The sequence below is a fragment of the Schistocerca americana genome, chromosome X (genome assembly GCF_021461395.2).
Source record: "Schistocerca americana isolate TAMUIC-IGC-003095 chromosome X, iqSchAmer2.1, whole genome shotgun sequence".
NCBI lineage: Eukaryota > Metazoa > Arthropoda > Insecta > Orthoptera > Acrididae > Schistocerca > Schistocerca americana.
Genome location: NC_060130.1, coordinates 143184071 through 143208158, shown reverse-complemented (window position 1 = coordinate 143208158; position 24088 = coordinate 143184071). Strand labels below are relative to the sequence as shown.

Here is a 24088-nt window from a genome sequence, read left to right as displayed (position 1 = left end):
ACGACAGTTAAAAGTTTAGCACTTAAGAGCTATACCACTCACCAACTATCATTTAGTGAGTATTTATTTTCCAAGCGATGTCTCTTGATTCCACGTCTAGTCTAAATAAAGTACTGTCCACTTGAGTCCCGTAGCTTTATTTTTGCGAAAAACACCTAGTATGCTCTTTTCATCGTTTACATGTGATCATTCTCTCAATCTGTCAGCTTTTCAAGCCGAATACATCACTTAGAGTAATTTTTCCTGGAGTTTGTTTTCTAATCTTGCACTCCATATATGTACAACAGAAGTTGTGGAGCGCAGCAAGTAGAAGACTACTCGCTACGAGAAATTTTCGCAGCGTTAGTATCTTCTTTAATTCTTAGTAGTATTGCATAAATGGCTGATTAACAGCACACTTATGCGCAGCATCAATGGAATACTTATTGTGAACTGCTTCATATTTGGGATATATACTGTATCCCACTCCTTGTGTATCATGCCCTTCCTTCGGTATTATGCACACCAATGACTTAACACAAAGCCACCATTGATCAACCACACTTCTGCACTTTCTTCGCTAAGACTGTCGCTCGTTTCTTAATAACCTAGCTAACAGTATTAATAATAACCTTTGACTATTTGCAGACAATACAGTTATCTACACAATAATGTTCTGTCTGAAAAAGGACCGAGCGAGGTGGGACAGTGGTTAGCACACTAGACCCGCATTCGGGAGGACGACGCTTCAAACCTGTGTCCTGCCATCGTGATTTAGGTTTTCCGTGATTTCCCTAAATCGCTTCAGGTAAATGTCGGGATGGTTCCTTTGAAAGAGCACGGCCGATTTCCTTCAGCATCGTTCCCTAATCCGATGGGAACGATGACCACGCTGTTTGGTTCTCTCCCCCGCAACCAACAAACCATATGAAAAAGATACACAAATGTTCCGTTAGCTCTTGATATGATTTCAAAGTAGAACGAACTTCGACAACTTGCTTTAAATGTTCAGAAATGTAAAACTGTGAAGTTTGCAAAACGCGTAAACGTTCTATCCTATGATGAATTTACCAGTGAGTCACAAATCGAATCAGTCAAACCATACAAATACTTGGGTGTAACAGTTTTTGGGGATATGAAATGGAGTGACAACATAGGCCAAATCGTTGGCAAAGCAAGTGACACATTTTGTATTGGTACAGTACCGGAAAAATGCAATCGGTCTGGTAAGGCGTTTGCTTAGAAAACACTCGTTTAACCCATCCAAGAATATTGTTCCAGTTTGTGGGACCCATACCAAATAGGACTAACAGGGCATACTAAAACTGTGCAGAGAGGGCTGTACGAACTGTCACAGGTTTGTTTGATTCACAGGACGGCGTAACGGAAATGCTGAAACCCCTGAACTGGCAGACGTGTCAAAATATATGCAAATAGATCCTAGTGAACGCTTATTTTCAAAGTTTCCAGAACGAATGTTATGTGAGGGATCAAGCAATACTGGGTTTAATGGGTATAAGTGCAGATATTTACATTACATCAGTAATTCATTGGTTCACGGGCGTCGCGCCGGATAATATTGTGAATGCTGCAAATATTTCAACGAGACACCTGCTCGTTATTTTCAGGTGCTTACTGAAGTGTTACTGCAGTGGCTCGCCAATATGTGCGCTGGCTCGCTAGAAGACGGCAGGCGCCACGGGATGGGGCGAGTCACAGAGCACAGCAATATCCAGTGTCCCGCTGCTGGAGAAACGGGCCACGGTCTTCGCATGCGTGACGCGCCGCAAAAGCGCGGCGGCAAATCGCGGCCGCCGGCCGAAGTGGCCGTGCGGTTAAAGGCGCTGCAGTCTGGAACCGCAAGACCGCTACGGTCGCAGGTTCGAATCCTGCCTCGGGCATGGATGTTTGTGATGTCCTTAGGTTAGTTAGGTTTAACTAGTTCTAAGTTCTAGGGGACTAATGACCTCAGCAGTTGAGTCCCATAGTGCTCAGAGCCATTTTGAGCAAATCGCGGCCCAGCGTGCGAGCGAGCAGAGCGTTGGCGCCCTGTTTAAGTGTGTGTATCCGATTCCCCGTCTGTTTGTACTCGGATACGTTCTACGATGCCTTAGCACCGCCAGTGCTGGTTCCCGTGTATTGATTGCTGAGTTGAAAGCCCGTGTCTCTGTTAATCAGGTCGTTACTCAAACGTGTTTCGACTGCTTCTTTACTGATGTAGTCCCAGTACGTGGAGACGAACGAAACGATCTTTGTCTCTCCGTAGTTCACGCTATGTCCCGTGTCACGACAGTGCTTAGCAACAGCAGACTTCTCTGTCTGACCCATTGTGGTGCGACGTCTATGTTCAGCGCAACTATCTTTAACAGTGCGACCCGTATGATTTCCCACACTGGTACGGGACTTTATATACACCAGTCTCCTTAGATCTAGGATGTCTTGAACAGAACCCAACATTGTTTGTACTCGCGCTAGAGGGCGGAAGACACATTTTATTTCACGTTTCTTGAACATGAACTAAAGGACACGCCACCAACAGAGAGTAGAAAAACCGACCACGTGAAGTTCTTCGTTTCTTCTGGCTGTTATTGAGGTTTATAACGCGCAGGTTGAAATGTATTACAAATCTGTGTATCAGAGTACCCGTTTTGTATAAAGACAGAGCGAAGATGGCTAAGGTCTGCTGATAAGCTCCCTGCATCCGACAAAACTCTCCTGCGAACATAACAAACATGATCGTCATGAAGGGGGCGTACATGGTCTGCAACCTGTGTACGATACTCCTCGGTCATCGCAGTGCCTTACACGAGCTCCAATGGACCCACAGATGACCACGTGAATGTTTCGCAGAGCATAATGGAGCCGCCGCCGCCATCTCGCCTCCGTCCTGCAGTACTGATGTCAGGGAGCTGTTCCCCCGGAAGACGACGGATTCGCGAATTCCCATCAACATGATGAAGTAGGTATCGGTATTTATCACTCCGTGAAACTCTCTACCACTCCGTTAACGTCCAGTGTTGATGATCACCTGCCCATTTCTGTCGTAGTTGCCGATGTTATGATGTTAATATTGGCACATGCATGGGTCGTCGGCTACGGAGACCCATCGTTAGGAGTGTTCGGTGCTCTGTCCAGACACACTTTTATTGTGCCCAGCACTAAAGTCTGATGTTGTTCAGCCACAGTCCGCCGCCTGTCCTATTTTCCAGTCTGCCCAGTTATATGACGTCAGATATCTCTAATGAGGCGTGGCAGCCCAAGCCCACGATGTCTGGATGTGGTTTCTCCTCGGTTTGGCCGCGTGTTGAAGACACTCAAGGAAGCAGCGGTTTCCGAAATGCTGGTGCCCAACCTCCGGGACATCACAATCAGCCCTCGGTCAAACTCAGGTGCATTGCGCGCCTTCCCCATTCTACACACGGAAGTCACGCTCACTGATAATACATGCACCATGCGTGTGTCTGACGGCAGTCCTTCCTCGCCAGGTGACGCTGATATCGCCTGGACGGGTTTATGCAGATAGTAGGTCGGTGGTCAGAATGTTCTGGCTGATCGCTGTGTAAAGGTAGCATATATAAAAATATGTGCGCTTATCCCTGTTGCACCCTACGTATCACCGCCCCCGACGTATTGCTCCTATACGGAACGCTGAGATGATATTTAACTAATTACAGAAAACACAGACACATTTAAGCAGTCATTCGAAAACGGAAAGAAATCATAACGTGTGGAACAATGCAAAGCATACGCTCTCATGCACTTAAAAGGGATATGCTGTGCACGGATGTAGCTGTAGACCTCATCGTCAAAAAATTTAATTACGTTAATAACGAATTTCGTGCGCTTCCTTGAAGACATTTTCCGGGGTTATTTTCTCGCTTAGCTTGCAAGGTAGCAGCGTGCTCTACTCTGAAATGGATTGTCACGTAACCCGGTGCAGTCGTAATTGCAGTTTATTTTGTACTGTAATACAAGATTCTTCGTTGACCGTGAAAAGATGAAGACAAGGGAAACAGAAGCAAAATCGCTCTAGATGGAAGAGATCTACAGTCAGTTCCAGAAGAAAGTGTACGCAGCTATCTGTGTGAAGTAAAACGCACTATTATAAATTTACGTTCACATGAAAATACATGTTATTACTAATTCCACATTTACCTAATAATTACTCCAGTCGTCGCCATTATAGATTATAACCACCTTATCACTCTCTCCGATAAGTCACCCACGTTTCAAATCTCTAAATATCGTTTGGCCTACTTCGCAACGGATGTCTTTGACCTTCTAAGAATTTTAGTAGCAGTTCCATACGAAAGCTTTGGTCGCTTTGGATGAGTTTTAAGGAACACTGCTTCGTGACGCTTCAGATACTTTGCACTCATTTTAAACTGCAACTGACAAAACAAAACATTCAACTCTCACACTGTTTATCTATAAACTGCGCAAAAGCACATCGATTACAGATTCGAGGCCACTATCAGAGACGTCGCTGCGGACGTTACATTTAAAATTATGGCGTACACTTTCTTGTGGAACTGACTATATAACTTTTTCAGTTTCCAATATCCGCAGAGCTTTGGATCCAACTTCCCCGGATGGAAACCAGACCATCTGTGGGAGAGTAAGAGAGTTTGTTTGCAACTGGCGTTCACTTGGATGTGGCTGAAGATAGCGCCAGATTCTGAGTAGTGTGGCGTCGTCTCGATTGATTGCCAGGAGTTGACGTTGCGATAATGGCCCGCCTCGTGGGATAAGAACATGGCATAACACAAGAGCCGCGGCGCTGGTTATTCGCCATTCGCCATTCTCCTCGGACCCATAACACGCTCGTGCGGCAGTCTCTACCCCTTTTACCCGAGCGACTTTCCGGTCAAAATCGAGTAGTTATTCTAGGTGCATGTCACACATTTACGTGTAAATCAGCGGCCAAGCAAGTCGATAGTGGGTCAGTGACGTCAGTCATCCATTAACACTGCCGAGTGTGGAGTTATGAACCCTTGACTGTGAGGCAGACTGCCCGTGAGACTGTGGCGTCATCTGCTAACATCGGAAGTTAACCTATTCCTGCCGATCTCCTCCTGTTATACTAATGGATTTCTGCTTTTCTGTCTTCTTAACCTTTAGTCGTAGTTTTAGTACTTTTCATGAGAAATTACGAAGGTCACACGTCGAAAAGCAAAACGTTATTTACATTTCAAAAGGCACAGGTTGAAAATACCGCTTCAGTTGTAAGGTTCATTTTATTTTTCAATAGTTAAAACACGACCGATTTCGGGCTCTTACATGCCCATTATCACGTCTGTGTATTTTTTTTATCTTATGACTACGGCGCATTTTTGTGCGTCAATATTTGTGTCCTCACTAAGTTAAAATTTTCCTGTCTTTCATGATGTAAAATTGGTCCTGGATGTTAGCTTATGTAAGGCTCGTTAAGTCGTCGGCTTTTAGTTAGCAGGTTTTAAATTGCTCCTACTTTTAATGTGTCCCTTTAGTGCAATTCCTACTAGCTATTGATTGGTATAGTAATTTTTGACAGTGTGGACTGTAAGGTATTGCTACCTTCCATTTTGTTCAGTAGGGAGATGCTTTTTAATAGGAATCTCACATGTGTATGTTCTTTTAACTCATGGCTGTGGCCCGCTGTTTCACGTCACCATATACACTGAAACGCCAAAGGAGCTGGTATAGGCAAGCGTTTTCAAATACAGAGATATGTAAACAGGCAGAATACGGCGCTGCGGTCGGCAACGCACATATAAGACAAGTGTCTGGCACAGTTGTTAGATCTGTTACTGGTGCTACAGTGGTAGGTTCTCAAGCTTTATGTGAGTTTGAACGTGGTGTCATAGTCGGCGCACGAGCGATGAGACATAGCATCTCCGAGATAGCGATGAAGTGGGGATTTTCCCGTACAACCATTTCACAAATAAGTGTACCGTGAATATCAGGAATCCGATAAAACATTAAATCTCCGACATCGCTGCGGCCGGAAAAAGATCCTGCAAGAACGGAACCAACGACTACTGAAAATAATTGTTCATCGTGACGGAAGTGCAACCCTCCCGCAAATTGCTGCAGATTTCAATGCTGGGCCATCAACAATTCTCAGCGTGCGAACCATTCAACGAAACACATCGATATGGGCCTTCGGAACCGAAGACTCACTTGTATATCCTTGATGACTGCACGACACAAAGCTTTGCTCCTCGCCTGGGCCTGTCAACACCGACATTCAACTGTTGATGACTGGAGACATGCTGACTGGTCAGACGAATCTCTTTTCAAATTGTATGGAGCGGATGGACGTGCAGGGGTGTGGAGACGACCTCATGAATCTATGGACCCTTCATGTCAGCAAGGGACTGTTTAAGCTCGTGGCGGATCCGTAATGGTCCGAAGCGTGTGCAGTTGGAGTGATATGTGACCCCTGATACGTCTAGATACGACTCTGACGGGTAACACGTACATAAGCATCGTGTCTGATCACCTGTAACGATTCATGTCCATTGTACATTCCAGCAGGACAATGTGACACCCCACACGTCCTGAATTGCTACAGAGTGGCCCCAGGAACACTCTTCTGAGTTTAAACATTTATGTTGGCCACTAAACTTCCCAGATATGAACATTATTGAGCATATCTGGGATGCCTTGCAACGTGCTGTTCAGAAGAGACCTCCACCCCCTCGTACTCTTACGGATTTATGGACAGTCTTGCAGGATTCCATCCAGCACAACTCCATACATAAGTCGAGTAGACGCCACATCGTGTTGTGGCCCTTCTGCGTGCTCGTGGAGGCCCTACACGATATTAGGCAGGTGTACCAGATTTTTGGCTCTTCAATGTAGATCCCCACTAAATTAAAAACTTGCATCCACTGATGGAAAGGGAAAATTTTCATTCTGTTTTACCGTTCATATATAAATTTTATGTCGCCTGCTTCCAGTTAGTTTTACTACAGCTGTGTTCTACCCACGTTCAATATGTTCCTTTACCGCTCTTAACGTACTTTTAACGCTTTTCATATAACTTTCGCCGGCCGCGGTGGCCGTGCGGTTCTAGGTGCTGCAGTCCGGAACCGCGGAACTGCTACGGTCGCAGGTTCGAATCCTGCCTCGGGCATGGATGTGTGTGATGTCCTTAGGTTGGTTAGGTTTAAGTAGTTCTAAGTTCTAGGTGACTGATGACCTAAGATGTTAAGTCCCATAGTGCTCAGAGCCATTTGAACCATATAACTTTCAACGTATTTTTTTTTTTTTCATTTTGAATGTAAATCACCAATTCAAATTGTGAACGACCAGGCTAGTTGTCCACGCGTTGTTCTGCTAATCAACAGCTGGCAGTACTTTTGCCACTTCGGTTTACCAGTTTGCTTCTCCCTTCGTGTACGCTACTCCGAGGTCTGTCCTTGCCAGTTGTAAACCGCGTCCTGTACTCGGGGTCGCAGCACGGAGTGTAAGTGTCCTGGTGTTCATTGCATATTTCTTTACCCAGGCGGTCGTCCGTAGTATTGTCTGGTGTCACTTTGCCATTGACTTGTGCTTTACCGCACCTAGCCCGACCGCTGTTTTCTAGAATGTTATGTGGAACTTCTTTTTTGGTTTTCTATATGTACTACTGCGTGTAAAAACTATTATTAGATCCGGTCTCTTGTTTATTTTCAGTAAAAAAAAACCGATGATGTGCATGTAAGAGCACGAAACCGGTCGTGTTTTAACTTGTTAGAAATAAAAATAACTACAACTGAAGCGGTATTTTTAACCTCTGCTGTAATACCCAGTTACTGATGCTGCTCCGGCGGGATTGTATGCTTTTTAAAACGACTGGACAAAGAAAAAGCCTATAGTATGCGTAGAAAAGAACGTAAATGGATAAACACTTTTAATGAAAGTTCTTTGAACAGTGAAAAAGTGAGGTCTACTGGACGAGAAAAATAAATTTCGACGTGTAATTGGGACTTGGTAGGAAAACAATATGCAAAGGATAAGGTAAGAAGGCGCTGTTTATTGTCTTCTAAATACTGTTGATGACACATTTCCTGTTCTTCCAGTTCTCAGTAATGTGGAAAGTTGTCAAGAACATTCATCCTGAAGTTTGCGTTGGTCATTAATAATCTATCTCATCATTGCTTCTTCCTACATTCTGTTACTATATTAATTTTTTTCGTGAAAACGACACTGTCACATAACCCTACTTTCACAGTTCAGGTGCAAAACTTCACAGCAGACACCTCTCTCTGTGGTGTCACCGCCAGACACCACACTTGCTAGGTGGTAGCCTTTAAATCGGCCGCGGTCCATTAGTATACGACGGACCCGCGTGTCGCCACTGTCAGTAATTGCAGACCGAGCGCCGCCACACGGCAGGTCTAGAGAGACTTCCTAGCACTCGCCCCCAGTTGTACAGCCGACTTTGCTAGCGATGCTACACTGACAATTACGCTCTCATTTGCCGAGACGATAGTTAGCATAGCCTTCAGCTACGTCATTTGCTACGACCTAGCAAGGCGCCATTACCAGTTAATATTGAAATTATAAAACATGTACCATCAAGAGCGATGTTCTCCAATTATGGATTAAAGTTAAGTATTACATCAACTACGTACTTTATTTGCTACTATTAATTCCCTTAACTGTTCCAGATCTCGCGCCAGCCTGCGTGAGCTTAAGCGCGTGCCTTTCGGCTTCACCTCATAGTGACTTGGCTTTCTTGCCAAGTCACAACACTCTCAACACACGAAAACGACCTCTCGTCACAAGCGAGTGCTGCACAGGAATAATCCTCCAGGGACGCAACAGTAGACACACTTTCCACGAATGATCGATTGAGACAAAGTCGCTCCCGTAAAATGGGCTTACAGTGCCTGCATACGTTTAGTATTTACTGACAACCCTAGATAGTCGAACTCTCAATATACTGAAACGGCCCTCACCGCATCTACAATACTATTTGTATTGTCTGTTAACAACGCAATTTTACACGGTTAAGATGACGAACAATCAAAAGAAAGCTTGTGACGCAATTACAGTAGCTATAGCTGGCAAGAAACAACAGAAAACGGCGAGAAAGAGGAAATGGGTCCGAGAATGGCTCTAAAAAGGAATAACTTGTCGCATATTAACGGCAGGGGCCTTGCCGCAGTAGATACACCGGTTCCCGTCAGATCGCCGAAGTTAAGCGCTGTCGGGCGTGGCCGGCACTTGGATGGGTGACCATGCGGGCCGCCATGTGCTGTTGCCATTTTTCGGGGTGCACTCAGCCTCGTGATTCCAACTGAGGAGCTCCTCGACCGAATAGTAGCGGCTCCGGTCAAAGAAAACCATCGTAACGACCGGGAGAGCGGTGTGCTGACCACACGCCCCTCCTCTCCGCATCCTCAACTGAGGATGACACGGCGGTCGGATGGTCCCGATGGGCCACTTGTGGTCTGATGAGGGAGTGCTTTTGTCGCATATTAATATACTGACTGACATGAACACTTAAGTTTTCATAAATTACGTTCGGATGGGTCCAGCATTATACGACAAATTATTAATGTCTACTCGACGTAAAACAGAGCAGCAAAATACGTTAATGAGAGAGCATTTCTTGTGGATGCTGTTCAGCAACCTCATGCATTTCATATAGTTAATGAGAGAGAGAGTCGAGTCGACGGGAGAAGAGGAGTAGCTTTGAGGTTGCTGACGACAGGCAGGTTATTGGAATGCTTGAAGTTTACAGCTGTAATATTAGCAAAACTGATATGGAAACCTCAGAAACAATTATATATTCCTTGCATTGATATATACAGGTAATTAACGTAAACTTTTTTTACGTTCTGTGATACAAGTAGTTTGGTGAGCCTGACATTCATTTTACAGACATCTTACTATTTATTGCATATACGTATATGACTTCCTTTTCTAATCCTACACTGCGGAGTAAATTAATAAGCTAATACTCTGTTTTCAAATTAATAAAAAAATGCCATAATGGTCCCTTCATCGACCATGTAAAGTGGTAAATACGACCACTATCCATGCGTAGGCCTATTAATACTGTTGTGTGTCAGAAGATTACTAGAAAAATTGAATCTGAGATATGTACATAGAAAGACGAACTGAAAACATAAACCGTACGCTTACTCCGTGCGGCTGATTTATGAAGCTCTGTCAACATATGAATAGTGAATTTTATCAAATCGTCAAGACTCGACCTCCTTGTAGTATAATAGTATATCTGTAACAATTTCACACCTGACAACTAATTTAAGAATGTTTACATCAACATGTATGTATGAACGTGATGAATTGATACTTTGATATACACTGGAGTGCAAAACTTAAGGAGGAAACTAACTTTCGCATTATGCGTTACTGCCAAGTAACACAGCCCGATGAATCTTCAAATGTTCAAATGTGTGTGAAATCTTATGGGACTTAACTGCTAAGGTCATCAGTCCCTAAGCTTACACACTACTTAACCTAAATTATCCTCAGGACAAACACACACACCCATGCCCGAGGCAGGACTCGAACCTCCGCCTGAACCAGCCGCACAGTCCATGACTGCAGCGCCTTAGACCGCTAGGCTAACAGCCCGATGAATCTTGAACTATGCACAGAAAGAACTGCTACACTATAGTAAGAAGGTAACTGAAAGAAATTTCCATCCAGACGAACAGAAATGATATTTTTATTCGAAGACAGTAATTACACTGAAGTCTCCGCGATTTACACTGAGGTGACAAAAGTCATGAGATACCTCCTAACATCGTATCGGACCTCCTTTTGCCCGTCGTAGTGCAGCAGCTCGACATGGCATGCACTCCACAAGTCGGTGGAAGTACCATGCAGAAATATTAAACCGAGCGTCCTCTACAGCTGTCTATAATTGCGGAAGTGTTGTCGGTGGAGGATGTTGTGCACCAACTGACCCCCCGATTACGTCCGATAAATGTTCGATGGGATTCATGTCAGCCGATCTGGGTGACCAAATCATTCGTTCGAATTGTCCAGAATGTTCTTCAAACCAATCGCGAACAGTTGTGGTTCGGTGAAATGAAATCGTTGCTAGGGACCATGAAGTCCATGAATGGCTGCAAATGGTCTCCAAGTGGGCGAACATAACCATTTCCAGTCAATGATCCGATCAGTTGGACCAGAGGACCCAGTCCATTCCATGTAAAAACAGCCAAACCATTATGTCGCCACCATCAGCTTGCACAGTGCCCCCTTGTTGACAACTTGGGTCCACGGCATCGTAGGGTCTGCGCCACACTCTAACGCTAACGTCAGTTCTTACCACCTGCAATCCAGATTCATCTGACTGGGCCACAGTTTTCCAGCCGAATAGGGTCCAGCCGATATGTTCACGACCCAGGAGAGGCGCTGCAGGCGATGTCGTGCTGTTAGCAAATGCAATCACGTCGGTCGTCTGCTGCCATAGCTCATTTACGCCAAATTTCGCCGCACTGTCCTAAGGGATACGTTCGTCTTACGTCCCACATTGATTTCTGCGGTTACTTCACGCAGTGTTGCTTGGTGTTAGTACTGACAGCTATACGCAAACGCCGCTGCTCTCTGTCGTTAAGTGAAAGCCGTCGGCCACTGCGTTGTCTGTGGTGAGAGGTCATACCTGAAATTTGGTGTTTTCGACACACTCTTGACACTGTGGATCTCGGAATATGAAATTTCCTTACTGTTCTCGGAATGGAATTTCCCATGCATCTAGCTCCAATTACCAGTCCGCGTTCAAAGTCTGTTACATCCCGTCGTGTGGCCGTAATCACGTCGGAAACGTTCCCACATGAAGCACCTGAGTTCAAATGACAGTTCCGCCCTTTTATACCTCGTGTACGCTATACTACCGCCATCTGGATATGTGCTTTTGACTCTCCAGTCACTTTTGTCGCCTCAGTGTATGACGGTCCGTGGCATTACAAAAGGCAGGACAGAGTTCTTAATAGGGTGTGTGATGTGATCACCGCAGGCGATATTGCATGCTCTGCAAGCGCTCCCATGCTGACCACGAGGTTGGTGAGGAGATTTTGTGGTAGGGCGTTCCATTCCTCCACCAGCGAGATTCCCGACTGCTGGGTGGTCATAGGTGCATGTGGACGTGCTGCAATACATCTGCCCAACGCATCGATGGGATTTAAGTCGGAGTAACTGGCAGGCCAGTCTATTCGCCGAATATTCTCTCGTTTCAAGAGCTGCATCACCTGCGCTGTTCGATGCGGTCGCCCGGCCGAATTAGACCGGTTGTATATGCCAGAGCTGGCAGAAATTTCGCACCCAGTATACTTCCAAATCCCCTACAAATTTAATCACGTATTCTTCCTACTCTACTCTAGTCCGTAAAATTTCGATATTGTTTATCCTTTCCAGTACTGCAATTTTAATGGCCAGCAGTGTAATATAGTCTTACAAGGGAACCTCCCCATCGCACCCCCCTCAGATTTAGTTATAAGTTGGTACAGTGGATAGGCCTTGAAAAACGGGACACAGATCATTCGAGAAAACAGGAAGAAGTTGTGTCGAACTATGAAAAAAATAAGCAAAATATACAAACTGAGTAGTCCATGCGCAAGATAGGCAACATCAAGGACAGTCTGAGCTCAGGAGCGCCGTGGTTCCGTGGTTGGGATGAGCAGCTATGGAACGAGAGGTCCTTGGTTCAAGTCTTCCCTCGAGTGAAAAGATTACTTTCTTTATTTTCGCAAAGTTATGATCTGTCCGTTCGTTCATTGACGTCTCTGTTCACTGTAATAAGTTTAGTGTCTGTGTTTTGCGACCGCACCGCAAAACTGTGCGATTAGTAGACGAAAGGACGTGCCTCTCCAATGGAAACCAAGAACATTTGACCGCAAGGTCATAGGTCAACCGATTCCTCCACAAGAAAACACGTCTGATATATTCTATACGACACTGGTGACGGCATGTGCGTCATATGACAGGAATATGTTGTCGACCCACCTAACTTGTACTCTTGGCGAATGGGTAAAAAGACCTAGCCCGATTTAGGTTTTCTTGTTGATGTGATAATCACTCCCAAAAAGTGATGAAAACATAACGGACGGACAGATAATAACTGTCTGAAAATAAAAAAAACAAACTTTTCACTCGAGGGAATACTTGAACCAAGGACCTCTCAGTTCGCAGCTGCTCATGCTTTTTTTTTTTTTTTTTTTTTTTTTTAATCTCGTTTTGTCCGTTTTTGTTCATTGCATCTGCTCGGGGCGGACGTCGTAAGACATCCGTTTAAGTTCGTTGTCGACCGATTAACTCAGTTTTTTTTATTACAGAGGGCAGCTAACCCTCTGACCGAACACGCTGAGCTACCGTGCCGGCTATATGCTAACCACGGGACCACGGCGCTCCTGAGCTCAGACCATCCTTGATGTTGCATATCTTGCACATGCACTACTCGGTTTGTATATTTTGTTTATTTTTTGATAGTTCCACACAACTTCTTCCTGTTTTCTCGATTGATCTGTTTTCAGTTTTTCAAGGCCTATCCACTGTGCCAACTTATAACTAAATCTGAGTGGGGTGCGGAGGGGAGGTTCCATTGTTAGCACAACTTTTCTTCTAATTAGTATTTGTTTTGTTTGGGATGCGCGTTTGGGCACTTACGCTGACAACATAAAAGTGGAATACTTTATTGTCTTATTACACTCCTTTTCTATCCACATTAATATCATGAAAATACACAAACTTCACTGTCATACATCTTTAACTACGCTGGATATTAAATCATTAAAGAAAGAAATTTATATAGAAAAAAACTTTTCAAGACTGTATACAAAAAATGGCTCTGAGCACTATGGGACTCAACTGCTGAGGTCATTAGTCCCCTAGAACTTAGAACTTGTTAAACCTAACTAACCTAAGGACATCACAAACATCCATGCCCGAGGCAGGATTCGAACCTGCGACCGTAGGTTCCAGACTGCAGCGCCTTTAACCCCACGGCCACTTCGGCCGGCCAAGACTGTATACTCTTTGGGTCTTGTTTTCTCGGTTGTTGCGTTAACTCTTTCGGGACCCACGTCGCACTTGTTTTTCTATACTAGAGCTTGTTATCGATAACATGATGAACTGTGTCATCACTTACTTCAACCGTTTTTGCTACATGTTCAGCCGTAATAAGTCGATCTTCAAGAATAATGCCGTCAGTTCTGGTTTCAAGCGATGAAGTTGATACTTCAACTGGACAGCCAGGACGTTGTTAGTAACTCGGGTTCGACCATTTTTGAGCTGTTCAGCTCACTTATAAAAATTTCTGTAGTGTATACAACTTTTACCATACTGTAAAGTAAAGTTTTTAGCTGGTTTTCACCTTCAGAAAGGAACGTTGTTGAACTAATTTGGGAACTTCAAACGGACATGTTGTTGTTAAATGCAATATTGAGGTTATGAACAAAATACTTTTCATCCTTCAGCTGTTGACAGCTCAGCCGGCCGATGTGGCCGAGCGGTTCTAGGCGTTACAGTCTGGAACCGCGCGACCGCCACCTTCGCAGGTTCGAATCCTGCCTCGGGCACGGATGTGTGTGATGTCCTTAGGTTAGTTAGGTTTAAGTAGTTCTAAGTTCTAGGGGACTGATGACCTCAGAAGTTAAGTCCCATAGTGCTCAGAGCCATTTGAATTTTGTTGTCAGCTCATCCCAATGATTCCAATGTACAGTGATGAAAGAACAAAACTCCTCCTAAAACCTCTTTCATTTCTACAACAATTTTTCTCTTTAATCGTCGAATGCCCTCGTAATTTTTCTAATCGTTTCGTATTTGATTGGTCGTGCTGTCGCCTCCGAATCGTATAGCGACGGATCAGAGCGCATCGCTTCAACTTCTCCAGGTTGTAACTTTATTATGTTATCTGTCAGAGAAGTAGAGTCTCCACATCTAGAGAACCTGTTTCTACTGCAGTTCCTTGTCTTGGTAAAGACTTCACTGTTTATTACGTCAAGTCTCAAGAACTATCGTAATTCGAGTCAGAAGAGCGGCAGTTCTATGAAGTTGGTGCAGAAGTTCGTAGCGTTTTTATTTCACATGTTGGTATTACGGTTGCTATGGGTTTATTTATCGATTGTCATTTTTATTTGTAGTTCATATTGGTATTTGAATTTACATTTTGTGATTTAGATATAGTGAGTGGAACTGTGGACGCTAGAAAATGGAGTGTCAAGTGGCAGAAATTCATCTGTTTGAGTACAGTAGAGGGCTGAAAGCAGCGGAAGCAGCCAGAAACATTTGCGCCGTGCATGAGGATAATGCCATTCGCCAGAGCACAGAAAGAGAGGAGGATCGTTTTTGACATTAGTGACTCTCCATGTTCAGGAAGACGTCCGGGGTACGATGAGCATCGTTTAAACGCATTAATCCACAATGATCTACGTCAGTATGCTCGAGAACTGGCAGATGTGATGAACTGTGATCATTCCACCGTCGTGCGATATTTTCATGCAGTGGGGAAGGTTCACAAATCGGGTGTATGGGTACCGCATGCTCTAAGCCAAAATCACAAAGATCAGCGGGTGGCCGCATGTGCGTCTGTGCTTGCTCGTCACCAAATGGCTCGTGGAAAACACCGACCATTTCTGTCCTATATTGTTACTGGTGACAACAAATGGGGTCTTTATGATAACGTAAGGAAAAGAAAGGAATGGCTGAGCCCAAACAAAGCAGCAACTCCTCGTAGGATGACCCGCGTGCATTCAAAAAAGATTACGTTTTGCATCGGGTGGAACAGCGCAGTGTGGTTAACTACGAATTGCTTCCAAGTGGTGTAATTATCAGTGCTGACATTTACTGTCAAAACAACTGAGACGTCTTGCAGGAGCAGTCCAAGAACACCGACCAGGAACAGTGCGTTAAGTGAGGCTACTCCACGATAACGCCCGCCCGCATTCTAGTAGACTGACAAAAAACACTGCACAGGAATAGGTTTGGGAACTCATTCCGCACCCATCTTATTCACCCGATCTTCCGTCCTAAGATTTTCACCTTTTCCGATCTCTATCGATTCAAAGAACTTCCTTTCCGGATGAAAATGCGCTCCGAAGATGGCTCGACGAATTCTTCGCCTCAAAACCACGTGATTTCTACAGTCGCGGGATCGAAAAGTTGCCCCAGCATTGGAAGATCGTTGTAAATTGTGAAGCAGAATACTAAAGTCTCTGTTATGTGTATCTGTCGTGTTTATTGCGGCAAAGCGCTACGAACTTATGCACCAACCCAATATTTTGAAGCAGGTTGAATTCTAGGACTTCATTACGATGTTACGACGGCTCAGTCATCACTGCTGAGTTATTGACCGGTGATTCTTCGATTATCTGGGAGTTTCACCTAAATTTACGTAGTTTTCTGAGTACGTCATCATTTTACTACCTCTTCCCAGAATGTAGCGCGTCGTGTTGGGGACGTAACACCTAAAGGGCAGCTACGCTAGCCTCAGTATTACGCTTTACGGCATTCCATTCCGCAAATTATCACGCTGGGCACGGCACGCTGAAATGGATGGAAGAGCAGCTGCTGCGGCTCACGGTATGCTGCTGTGATATGTCCAGGCTCACAAGAAACACGGGATGTGATCTAAAGCTGTAACTGATAGCCGCCAAGCAGTAAACGTTGTCGCCAACGATGTGTGCGGTTCATACATCAGTGCTGGATTCTAGTGTTGTCAGTTATTGAGCCTAACTTTTACGACCATCGTTTCCCGCGACGATAGCGAAATACAGGGTTTTTGTGTTACGACTTACGCGTTTTCTCCTTCGATGCGCGCGAACTAATACACCCGCTAGGCAGACTGCGATCATAGCATGATGTCCCGGCTATTACTTAGATTGTGGGAGAGGTGGCGTATCGTTATATATATATATATATATATATATATATATATATATATATATATATATATATATATGTGTGTGTGTGTGTGTGTGTGTGTGTGTTTGTGTGTGTGTGTGTGTGGTTGTCTATTTAGATTACTTTGTGATCGATATACTTTTTCCCTTTCATTCTGCGTGTAGTTTCCGTTCATTACGTTACACATGAGCAATCAGCGAGTGTTTCTTTTCTCGAACAATGGAAGAACAAAGTTGTATGTGTAATGTTAGCTTGTCTCGGTACAGAAATTTGTTTTCCGAAAGACTCGACGGTACATAGATCAGTAACTTAATTTCAAGGCACTGGATCTGTGTGAAACAAAAAGAGGTCTAAAAATGCCAGTGCATTAACCGAATGTAAACTAAACTAGTTAGGAGACATCTCTCAAAAAAGTCCACAAAAGTCGTCATTCTGTTAAAAACTTGTTACTGGCGTGTCAGTTGTATTTGCTCCAGTAAATCGTAACTTCCGATGAGTATGTGAACAACATACTGCAACCGTTTATCATAGAACATACCTACGGTTGTTACATGCAGGACAGAGCAAGAGCGCACACCGCCAGCGCATTTGCGATAGTATTCAGAGTGTCTTCGATCATAGTATAGTTCATTTGTTTCCTCATTACCCATATCCAAATACATGTGACTTTTATCTTTGGGGGATGTTAAAAGATATCATGCTAACAACTCCCTTACAGTCGAAGAGTTAGAAGACAGTTATCCTCTTGTCATTTCAAGAATTTCAATAAACTTTTAATGATTAAATTGATTTCAGCTGTGTAGTCATTATTAATAGCCCGTAAGCACTGAGTCAGAACATGGCAGGAGTCAGTATTCCATGAGTGTTCTATCAGAGAACAGAAATAAAGTTATTTTTTAAGTAATATACCCAGCTGTCCGTATAGCGTATCGCGCAGCGCGATAGCTGGCGAGACAGAGAAATTACCCACACCCGGATTAACGACGTGGCTGGTGGACTGGCCAGCCTCACTGTCGATTTCTCACGCTCGTTTAAGCAAATGCTGGGCTGGTCCGCAATGTGCGCCTCAAAATGTAAGATGTATAAACAGTTAAAATACGACCACAGACAGAACAGACTCATACAATTCGCAGACTGGGCACGCTCACGGTTTCCCTCCGTCAGGTAAATGACGACTGCGGTGACAGAAGCGCGTCTGTCCGCAGAGTTTAATAAAATAAACCTGCCACATACTCAGTGCAGCGGAGTATATCCTAGGCGGGATACAACGCAGACGAAAAAGAAACAATCTGTTTCACACTTGTCGATGCTCCGGGAGGAGACCGAGTGGATACTATAATATGCAGTATGCAAGTTCGCTTTATTGCAACAAAAATAAGAAGAATTACTTAACTTTTTACAGTCCATTACTACAGGCAAGTTACGAGTATTTAATAACGTTAACGTATCACTTGATACAGACAACACACACAGACGGAAAAAAATCGCAACACGAAGAAAATAATTTATGCAGAGTAATGAAATTTCGGGGTTACATTTGTCTAGGTAACATATTTGAGTGATTAACACTGGAAGATAACAGGTTAACGTAAGCGCGAGATAAGCCATTGAAAAATGTGCTAGTACATTAATAACCGGTGTAACCGCCAGAATGTTAAATGCATGCATGCGAGCGTGCATGCATTGTGTTGAACAGATGCCGGGTATCTGTCTGTGCGCACTTGGTCGGTCAATACAGAGACGATTAAAGCAGTTTTCAGATGTCGCTGGAGACAGACCTTGTGATCGAGCAAGCCATAGAGCATATTGGGTTACACAGCAGTATGTGGGTTTGCTGAGAAACACCCCCCCCCCCCCTCGGAATGCTGTTTATGAATGGCAGCACAACAGGTGGAATCACCAGACTGACGTACAGTTCTGCAGTCAAAATGAGTGGGACAACCACGAGAGAGCTCCAGCTGTCATACGACATCGCACCACGGACCATAGCTCCAGGTGTAGGTCTAGTGTGTCTAGCATGCAGACAGGTTGGGTGCAAGTCCTCAACTGGCCTCCTTCTGTCCAAACACGGCCATTACTTGCGCCGAGACAGAACCAGCTTTCACCAGAAAAGAATAACAGACCTCCACCCTGCCCTCTAATGTGCTCTCTCTTGACACCACTGAAATCACAAATGGTAGCAGTTTGGGGCGGGTGGAATGTACAGTACAGGGCGTCTGTCTCGGAACTGTCCTTCAAGTAGTCAATCTGTAAATGTTCGTCGTGTCAGTGTGTTGCTAATTGCTGCTCAAATTGCTGTAGCAGATGCAGAACGATGCGACAGAGCCATATGCCGAAGACGATCGTCTTCCCTCTCGGTAGTGCCACGTGGCCGTCCGGAGCCCGGTCTTCTTGCGACCGTACATTCTCGTGACCACCGCTGCCATCAGTCACGTACAGCGGCTACATTCCTGCCAAGTCTTCCTGCTATGGATAATGGCGTCTCCGTTGCCTTAAATGCATCCTTGGCTAACCCCTACTAACCAAGTCCAGTCTCTCACCAAGTCCAGTCTAATAAGTGACTAACGCTCACGATCGTTACAGCGAGTATTTATACCGAATCTGGCATGCATCGCACTTGCGCGAATTCTGAGCAGACATCGTCTGTCAGATGTAGAAACACGCCTACCATCTTTCGTTTATGTCACACAACTCCTTCTTCGTGTTGTGTTTTTTTTTTTTTTTTTTCATTAGCGTAGAATGCTTGGTCACTTTATTACAACAATGATACTAAGAATTACTTACTCTGTACAATCCATTTTCACAGAAAAGTCATGAGTATTTACAACTGTCTCTGAACATTAACGTACCACCTGATGCAGACAAGTCTCTCACTCAGTGTACATTTAACAGTAACTTTCGCGTAGTCCCCTGCCTAATACATTTATCGCACAGCTCGCCTACTGGAAGACGATTCTGTCGCCTTACTCGATGATCTCAGACTGGGTTCAGCGGTACTGTGCTCGGTCCTACGTAGAAAATCCCTTAGCGCGGCGCAGCGAAACATTTCTGGGCGTGGCTACGCCGGTGTCGCTCATTCGTCGGTGCGGTTGCAGCTACTGTCTTTTCTTGCAGTTGCGTTGCGAGGTACCAACCTTGCTTTAGCACCTCGCTCTTCGGAGGACACCACAGAAAGAAAGTTTAAATGATATGCTCGCTGATGTCCTCTGCCTATAGGACGGCGACTATGTTCAAGCATTTCAGTAGGCGAAATTCGACAAGTGTTTGACACTGCATTCATAAGATATGACGGTGCTCGTCCCACAGAGGGACGTCATTTTGAGCTCCTGCTATAAATAAAGGTAAACTTAATTTAGTCAGGCATGGGCCTTGCCGCAGTGGATACACCGGTTCCCGTGAGATCACCGAAGTTAAGCGCTGTAGGGCGTGGTCGGCACTTGGATGGGTGACCATCCAGGCCGCCTTGCGCTGTTGCCATTTTTCGGGGTGCTGACCCCACGCCCCTCCTATCTGCATCCTCCACTGAGAATGACACGGCGGTCGGATGGTCCCAGTAGGCCACTCGTGGCCTGAAGACGGGGTGCTTTAATTTAGTCACATTGAGTCCTAGATTATGCTCAACTCAGGGAAGACGCACCGATCTACCATATGGCAAATACCGGAGAACACTACCGCTGTTGTCGTCTGTGGCTAATTTCATCGAAGTTCCATTCGATCACAACAAGAATCGTTAAATTAACCGCCGCGACTATTTCTTGGTAGGTAAAAAGCATTTCGAACAAATACACTGACAGCAAAATATCGCAACATCAAGGAGGAGTTGTGCGACATAACAAAAGTTGGTAGGCGTGTTTCTACATCTAAAAGATGATGTCTATTCAAATTTCGTGCCAGTTTCATAAAAATGGCGCTAGTAGCGCCGCTATGGTAATGCACATCAGGTTTGCTTTAAATACAGGCTGAGACCATGGTGAGCGTTAGTTGCCTTTGAGATTGGACGTGGTGAGTTGATGCCTTTAAGGCGACGAAGACGCCACGATCAGTACTTCATTGAGTTTGAATGAGGTCGTGTAGTAGGGCTACGAGAAGCTGGATGTTGCTTCTGCGATATTGCAGAATGACCTGACAGGAATGTAGCCACAGTTCGTGATAGCTGGCAGTGGTGGTCACGAAAAAGTACGGTCGCAAGAAGATCGGGCTACGGGCGGCCACGTGGCACTGCCGAGAGGGAAGACCATCGTGTTCAGCGTATGCCTCTGTCACAACCTACTGCATCTGCTGCAGAAATCTGAGCTGCAGTTGGCACCTCAGCCACACAACTAACTGTAACAAATCGGTCACTTCAATTATAGCACCGAGCCAGACGCCCCTTAGCGTGCATTCCACTGACCCAAAATTACCGCCATATGAGACATCAGTGGTGTCAACCGAGAGCTAAATGGTTCAAATGGCTCTGAGCACTATTGGACTTAACATCTCAGGGCATCAGTGCCCTAGAACTTAGAACTACTTAAACCTAACCAACCTAAGGACATCACACACAGCCATGCCCGAGGCAGGATTCGAACCTGCGTCCGTAGCGGTCGCGCGGTTCCAGACTGAAAACCGGGAGCTCATTGGAGGGCAGGGTGGAGGTCTGTTGCGTTTTTTGATGGAAGCTGGTTCTGGCTCGGTGCCGGTGATGGCCGTATATTTGTTAGAAGGCGGCCAGTTGAGGGCTAACAACCAACCTGTCTGTGTGCTACACACACACACACACACACACACAGGACTTACACCTGGAGTTATGGTCCGTGGTGCGACAGCAGGAGCGCTCTCGTGGTCATCCCACGCGCCCTGACTCCAAATCTGTACGTCAATCGGTAATCTGACCTGTTGCGCTGCCATTCGTGAACAGCATTCCAGGGCGTGTTTCCCAACAGGATAATGGTCGCCCACATACCGCTGTGTAACCCAACATACTTTACACTGTCGACATGTTGCCTTGGCCTACTCTATCGCCAGATCTGCCTCTAGTCGAGCATGTGCGGGACATCATCGAACGACAACTGCTAACTCCGGCGTCATCCACAAACAGCATTAACCGTCGCTGTACTGATTGATGAAGTGCTTCGGGCGTCGAACTCCATCTCACAAACTGAAATCCGGCATCTATACAACACAATGCATGCACATTTGTGTGCTTGCATTCAACACTCTGGCGGCTGCACCGTTTATTAATACACACCATTTCACATTTTGCAATTGCTTATCCCGCTCTTAGACTAACCTGTGATCTTGTAATGTTACTCACTTAAATATGTTACCTAGACAAATATATATCCGAAATTTCATTGCTCTACATTAATCATTTTTAGTTTTGTGAACCGGCTGCAGTGGCCGAGCGGTTCTAGGCGCTACAGTCTGGAACCGCACGACCGCTACGGTCGCAGGTTCGAATCCTGCCTCAGGCATGGATGTGTGTGATGTCATTAGGTTAGTTAGGTTTAAGTAGTTCTAAGTTCTAGGGGACTGATGACTTCAGAAGTTAAGTCCCATAGTGCTCAGAGCCATTTGAACCATTTATTTCTACGATTTTTTTTCCGTCAATGTAATTAGTCACTCCCAGAAGAAATCACACTAATAGCTTCTAACAGCTCCTCCAGTCTTGTTAATGGCTTCAGTTCGACGAAAAAGACAGCTCACAGGATTCTTCACGTATGTCATATTGTGCTGAAACCGTCGATTGTTGACTGCATTCCGTAGAGCTACCAAACTGTGGGTATGTTGATGGCTACGTTTCACCCGCTGGGCCAAATAGTTACAGATATTTTTTATGGGTTTAAGCTCTGGTGATTTAGCGGGCCAGTTGTATTGCGATTTGGTGTCCGCGTCAAACCAGATACGCATGCGTGCACCTCTGTGAATAAGGCTGTTCTCATTCGCAAAAAAGGGAGCATCCACAACATACTCCTCTTGAAGAAGCAGGTGAAAGGGCAATACCTGATCACTGAGAAGACTCAAGTAAACAGCCTGGTTCTTGTTCACGGTTACCTGAATGAGCGTTTTGTAAGCTACTTCTTTCGTCGATGAGTCACATTTTCTTAGAATTCTTCCTATGAATCTCAACCTGGCGCCTGCTTTTCCCACTATTTGTTTTATGTGATCATTCCACTTCAGATCGCTCCGGATAGTAACTCCTAAGTATTTTACGGTCGTTACCGCTTCCAATGATTTACCACCTATGGCATAATCGTACTGGAATGGATTTCTGCCCCTATGTATGCGCATTATATTACATTTATCTACGTTTAGGGAAAGCTGCCAGCTGTCGCACCATGCATTAATCCTCTGCAGGTCCTCCTGGAGTACGTACGAGTCTTCTGATGTTGCTACTTTCTTGTAGACAACCGTGTCATCTGCAAATAGCCTCACGGAGCTACCGATGTTGTCAACTAAGTCATTTATGTATATTGTAAACAATAAAGGTCCTATCACGCTTCCCTGCGGTACTCCCGAAATTACCTCTACATCTGCAGATTTTGAACCGTTAAGAATGACATGTTGTGTTCTTTCTTCTAGGAAATCCTGAATCCAATCACAAACCTGGTCCGATATTCCGTAAGCTCGTATTTTTTTCACTAAACGTAAGTGCGGAACCGTATCAAATGCCTTCCTGAAGTCCAGGAATACGGCATCAATCTGCTCGCCAGTGTCTACGGCACTGTGAATTTCTTGGGCAAATAGGGCGAGCTGAGTTTCACATGATCTCCGTTTGCGGAATCCATGTTGGTTATGATGAAGGAGATTTGTATTATCTAAGAACGTCATAATACGAGAACACAAAACATGTTCCATTATTCTACAACAGATTGACGTAAGCGAAATAGGCCTATAATTATTCGCATCTGATTTATGACCCTTCTTGAAAATGGGAACGACCTGCGCTTTCTTCCAGTCGCTAGGTACTTTACGTTCTTCCAGCGATCTACGATAAATTGCTTTCGTTTGCAATGCAGACCTATTGCGTATTTTTCATCAAGCTCAGAAGTCTATCTTTGCACAAGATGAAAACTACTTCACATTTTTAGGAAAATTTGGAAATTTGTAGTAAGGTCTTATGGGACCAAACTGCTGAGGTCATCGGTCCCTAAGCTTACGCACTACTTAATCTAACTTAAATACTATCTTACATTATGGACAACACATACACCCATGCCCGAAGGAGGACTCAAACCTCCGATAGGGGGAGCTGCGCGGACTGTGACAAGTCGCCTAGACC

General features: G+C 44.9%; 1 protein-coding gene and 2 pseudogenes across 1 annotated transcript in view; all 3 read left to right on the top strand.

The window, feature by feature from the left end:
* LOC124556526 (polypeptide N-acetylgalactosaminyltransferase 16-like) overlaps positions 1–24088 on the top strand; it is a 582211-nt gene that overhangs the window by 123650 nt on the left and 434473 nt on the right. The gene's annotated exons all lie outside the window — the stretch shown is intronic.
* Positions 9100–9217, top strand: LOC124557528 (annotated as a pseudogene).
* LOC124557542 lies at positions 20187–20304 on the top strand (annotated as a pseudogene).